The sequence below is a fragment of the Eutrema salsugineum genome, unplaced genomic scaffold (genome assembly GCF_000478725.1).
Source record: "Eutrema salsugineum unplaced genomic scaffold, Eutsalg1_0 scaffold_17, whole genome shotgun sequence".
Lineage (NCBI taxonomy): Eukaryota > Viridiplantae > Streptophyta > Magnoliopsida > Brassicales > Brassicaceae > Eutrema > Eutrema salsugineum.
Window position 1 is genome coordinate 3096027 of NW_006256852.1, and position 6162 is coordinate 3102188.

The following is a 6162-nucleotide window of genomic DNA, read 5'->3' on the forward strand; positions in this document are numbered from 1 at the left end:
CCTTTATGGTCAAGTCTCTGATGAATTATTATCCACCAATGAGGAAGAATATGCCATTATAGAGGACTTTGTGAACATGTTCTCTGATCTCAATGAGGACATTGAGAAAGAAGGTGGGGAGGCAGTTTGTTTTGCTAGGAACAAGAAGGTTTCTGATGGTACTCAAGATAAGGGGCTGAGAACAGATCAAGAAACTCCCCATGATAGAACCTCCACCCTTGATTCATCAATAATGAAGCCCACCTCACTTCCCAAGCTGGGTAATCCTGGGAAGTTTACCATCTCTTGCACTCTTGGAAACTTTATAGTTGAGAATGATTTGTGTGATTCAGGCTCAAGTGTTAGTATAATGTCTAAGGACATGATGGAGAAGTTAAGGGTCAAATCTCTAAACTCCTACCCTTCTTCTATCATCTTTGGAGGTTCCTACTCCAAGAAACCATATGGGCTCTTAAAAGACTATGCACTAAACACTATCCACTACTCCAAGAAAAGGCCGATTAGTACCTCAACACCATCATCTAGTACCAATAAATACCCAAACAATTTTGATAGATTAATCAGTACCTGAACTTATTAAAATAGGTAAATACATACGTCAACAATATTTTTGAGGTCAATTAGTACATTGACTTTTTCTATGTTAGTCAAACCTGTTAATTTGCAAACAGAATCCGACTCGGATACCACGGTGGATGCTCTGTTCGAATGAAACCAATGTGACATCGTTTAAGATTAAAAATCTAGAAAAAAGCCAAAAACGACGTCATTTTAAATTTATTATACATTAAAAGAATAAACCATTTATATCTTCTTCCATCTTCTTCGTCCCTCTTCTTTGACGACTTAAAACGGCGAAGAACATCGATAGTTAGAGTTTGAGTGGTGTTCGAAATCAAATTGGAATGACTGCATCGTCGAATGTAACGCTTCCTCAGAGATTCCAGGTAGGTTTAGGTTTGCAATTTTGATTTTGATTTTGATTCAAACACTTTCGGAAAATCAAATCAGAAATTTCAATTTCAATTTCAATTTCAATTTAAATTTAAAACAACATCGTTTTTGCCTCTTTTTCTCAGATTTTTAACCTTAAACGACGTCGTATAGGTTTCATTCGAACACAACATCCACCGTGACGTCTGAAACGGATTCCGTTTGCAAATTAACATGTTTGACTAACAGAGAGAAAGTCAATGTACTAATTGGCCACAAAAACATTGTTGAAGTATGTATTTATCGATTTTAATAAGTTTAGGTACTAATTAACCTATCAAAATTGTTTGGGTATTTATTGGTACCAGATTACGGTGTTGAGGTACTAATCGGCCTTTTTCCCGATTTTGTAATCATGAAGATGAAGAAGACCAAGGAGCTCCCCCTTTTGCTTGGAACTTCATTTCTCAACACCACTGGTGCAATGATTGACTTTGATACTCAAAGAGTGGTGCTTTCAAAGGTGGATAAGGATGTCTCTTACCCTGTTACACCTCCTCTGGCTGAATTTTGTGGATTAGTTGTTCAAGAGATAGAACCGCATAAGGTACTTGAGATGAAGTATGTGGGCACTGCTGGAATTCTAGGTGGATTCCAACCTCTTTCAGCTTTGGAAAAGGAGAAAGACCCTCACCCCAATTGTTATAAGTATGAGAATGGAGGGCCATTAATCAGAGAAGAAGACATCTTGCTCTCATGGTTTCCTACACTTGATGATCTAAAGTTGATGAACACCATGAGTGATGGCTCAACATCAACAGACAAGAGCATTGAACCTGATCCTTCTTCTCAAGACTTTACTCTGACTCCTTGGGCTGATGATGATATATCTCTGAAGATCTCTGAAGTATAATCTGGATTGCAATGGGAAATCAGGACTGTTTGCTGAGGTCATGGCAGGTCTAACAAAGGCAATACTTGATAAGGACCCAGATGGTATTCAAGAGGTGGTAAACAAAGGCCTCAAGATGGGACGTCAAGGACAAGAGTCTAAAGGTTATCAAAGGCAGCCAACCTCAGATTTCATGCTCAAGACCATTGAGATGCTAAAGAGCATCAGTGCTCCTCCTCACCCCAACTAAGAACAGGTTTTTCAAAGTCAAACTTAGTGCTCTTGGGAGACACCCCAAGCTTATCCTTGTACATAGTTCTTTTAATATTTTCTTTTCTTTCTTTTTATGTTTTAGGATCTTTTGATGGTTTTTGTGAGGTGTTCTCAGGTCCCAGGTAACTTTTGTAGGCTATGGCTCAAGAACAAAGTGGACAGGAGCTTGTGAGAAGGCTGAAAAAGGGGCTTAAGGCATAAAAACTTGCTGGACACCTGTGTGCTACTTGGGTGTGCGGTTCAGTCAGGCTATACACCAACTTGTACAAGAACTCGCTGTTAAAACCTACTTGGGTCTGCGAAGTATTCATCTAGCAGCAAGAGATTTGAGCAAGAAAAATGCTAAGCGTTGCTGGTCTGCGAGATGGTCCTGCGAGTTGGAACAAAAGAAGACCAGGCCGCAGAAGAACTCGCTGTTTACACCGAGTTGGTCTTGCGAGCTGATTCAGGAGAAACCAGGCCGCACACCAAAAGAAGAAGCCAATGAGTTCAGGGGTCGGTCAGTGCGAGATGGGCCTGCGAGTTGGAACAAAAGAAGACCAGGGCGCAGAAGTATTCGCTGTTTACACCGACCTGGTCATGCGAGTTGGATCAGAGGAGAGTGTTTGTCGAACACCAGGGAGAGGCCAAAGCTTTTAAGAAGGTTTTGTGTGCGACTTAGGTGTGCAAGATAGGAAGGAGCGCAGCCCATGTCGCACAAACGAAGAAAGCCAAGCTTTATGTGCGACTTGGGTGTGCGAGTCGGTCCAAGGCAAGACCATGTCGCACAAAGGAGTAAAGGCCAAGCCAAACCCACCTCCAGTGATGTCTAGCCTCACCTGGTGCAGCTACTCACTCCACATTTGCATAAAAACCACACCAGGTATCACTCCAAACACTTGTAAATGAGCATTCAGCATTTTTCATTTGTCATATGCATTTTGAATTTGATTTTTCCTCTTTCTCATGCTTTTATAACACAAGGGACTGTGTTATTTAAGTGTGGGGGAGGGGCTTTGTGCTTATTAATCATGTTTTCTCTTGTTCTTATTTTGATTTGCATCTTGCGTCTGCATCTAAGTGCATAGAAAAACAAAAAAATAGGAAAATCTGAAAAATTTTCACAAAAAAATGTTCATTTAGTTGCATTCAAATTTTAGGATTGAGTCTAGTTGCATAATCATGTAGGTTTCATCATTTTCATGGGAGTAATGATAGGTTTCTTTGAGAGAGAATCATCTTAAGAACTTGAATTCATGGCCCTAGTTATTAATTCTCTATTGCTTGCAAAACTGGTTTGAAATCAAGAGTGAACCATGCTTGGAACTGATGTCTTAATGCTTCTGTGTTAAGCTGGATCAAGTTGTGATTAACTTTAGCCTTGCTTAAGTGAAAACCATAATTTGAAAATCCAACTATCATGTTTGTGCATATCATTGTGAACTCATGGGTACAACAAAATATTTGAGCTCTCTTATCCCTTTTTGCCACTCTTTGCTAGCTCAAATAGCTGTTCTCTCATGTTGAGACAGTTCCCTTGCCTTTAACCAAACCTTCCTTGAAGCCTGAAACACCCTAGTGAGAGATGTGAGGTATTTTTCTGAATAAACTTGACAGAAAGTGTTGGGTTTAAGACGACAAGACTAGAGTTTCATGTAGATCTAGCTCTGCATCATGAGTCTAGAGTAGGCTAGGAAGGGATTGATAACACCGTATTTTGACAACTTTTATGGATCATAATTGTATCTTATGCAGGTGTTTTAACTCTGTTTTCAATTGTTTTTAAAGTGTTTTCAATGTTTTAGAGTTTCAAAAGACTTTACAGGAAACTTGGGCAAAAGATATGCAATTTGGAACAAACAAGCAATTTTAGATAAATGCAGACCGTCAGAAGTATGACAAGCGATGAAGACCTTCTCACCGTCTGATCACCCCAAACTTTGAGACAACATAGAGAATCTAACCCGGTTTCTAATGCACTTGGTTTGGAGACAATCCAACGGTTAGATCGTCAGATACTCCCGATGCAAGAATGACAGAAAATGCAGTTCCGGAAGAGAGCCATGTGCCGGGACCGCGGCCAACACCTGTTTTCCCGCGGGTAGAGCCACTGAGACCGCAGAACTTGGTCGTTCACTTTCCAGACGACTTAATTAAAGCCCAGATAAATTCCTTTCGTTATTTTTGAAGCCCTAAGTGTCCAGGACCACCCCAGAAGCTATAAATACCCCCTTTAGGTCATTCTAAAGGGTGTGTTATTTTCTGTACTTAGATTTTCGTGAGACACACAAATCCTAGAGAGAGAGAGAGGCCGCCGCTTGAAGGAGGATCTGCCGCTGGAGGAAGTCATCGCGCCTCCGTCTGCTTCTCCGTTCTTCGTTTTTCTTCCTTCTTTTCTTTAATTTCCTGCACTTTCAATACTCTATGATGCTTTGTTACAATATGTTTGAGTAGTTACCCAGTTGGGTTTAAAGGGGATTGTTCAAAGGGAATTTCATGTGTCTTTGCTTATGAATCGATAGATTTAGGATTATTAATCTTCTAGATGTTCTTCGTTTGCCTTTAATCTTACTGAGTGGAAACCTACTGATCAGGGTTGCGAGGGATAGTTGTTTAGTGCTGCGAAAGTAGGCTACTCATACTTCCGTGCCTCGAGTTCTAGAACATACGTAGTTGATTACCTTTATCATATGTTTAAAATTGACATAGTTTAGACCATGAACCCCTGCGAATTACCCTTGAGCCCCAACGTTTGTCTTTAATTGCTTACAACCTTCGATTTAGTTTGCTTTTCAATCGCTATTTACTTGCTTACATTCGCTTTGTTTAATCGCTTTTTACTTGCTTTACTTGCTTTTGTTTTTCAATTGTTTTTACTTGCTTTGCTTTCTAGTTTAAATTTCGTGACAGCCAAAACCCAAAACAAAAACCCAAAACCTATTTAGTTCTAGTCTAATTTAAGCGTTGCCGTGAATTCGTACTGAAACAACTAAGTCTCTGTGGATCGATACCCTAAGTACTACAGCGCACATCTGTGCACTTGCAGACATTTAGGGGTTATAAATTTAAAACATGAAGCTTAGTAAAACGAAAAAAACAACCCCGCTTTGCTCGACATCAATCTTTTGGCGCTGTTGCCGGGGACTTTGATTTGTTTCGTTGCGAATCCCAGCTTATATCCATTAGAACACTTGTTTACTTTTACTTTTTCTTTTGAATTTTTTCAGGTTTCTCTGCGATGAGAGACCGGGAACATGTTCCTGGAACTCTTGGTGATCCACCATATCGTGTGGATGGTGATCCAAGCGATGATGACCTGACTGATGATGAGTTTGAAGAACCGATCTATGATGACAATGAGCTAATCGGATCTACAAAACGTGAAGATGATGATGAACTGATTGGAAGTTTCGATTCACTCGAGAAGTTCTTGGGAGATCGAAGAGCTATTCAACCAGCCTTACCAGAGGATGGCAAAACCGAAATTAAGGTACCCTATATCCATTTAGTTCAACAAAATCAATTCTATGGTTACTCATTCGAAAACCCGATAGACCATATCGAGACGTTCGAAGAATTATGTGCAACCATTACAGCAAATGGGGATTACCAAAAGTGTAGTCTGTTCCCATTCTCTTTGAGAGACAAGGCCAGCAAATGGCTAAAATCTTTGCCACCTGCTTCACTAAAAACGTGGGCAGCGTGTAGAACTGCTTTCCTTAATCGTTTTTATACTAGAAATCGTTCAAATCTCTTAAGAAACAAGATAAGAACTTTTAAACAAAAAGAAGATGAAGATCTTTTAGATACTTGGGAAAGATTTAGGGAATACCAAAGAGATTGTCCACACCATGGATATACCGAGGAATACCTGCTGGGTATCTTCTATCGCGGTATAACTCCAGAGTTACGACACTCTTTTGACACAGCAAGTAATGGAGACTTCTCAACTAGATCTGTAGAAGATGCTCACTTTTTCATTAAAAATTTTGCAAACAGCATCCGAAATCAAGTAACCTTTGGTAATTCTGCACTTCCTGAGAAGAAAGAAGAAATTTCGGAAGTTATGAAGTGTCTCCATCACA

At 39.9% G+C, this 6162-nt stretch overlaps 1 non-coding gene across 1 annotated transcript; it reads right to left on the bottom strand.

Moving 5' to 3' along the window:
* Positions 1 to 5827: 5827 nt before the first annotated feature.
* Positions 5828 to 5935, bottom strand: LOC112087632. The gene has a single exon (XR_002900180.1). It is a non-coding gene; the product is annotated as a small nucleolar RNA R71 (small nucleolar RNA).
* Between the last annotated feature and the right edge of the window lie 227 nt (positions 5936 to 6162).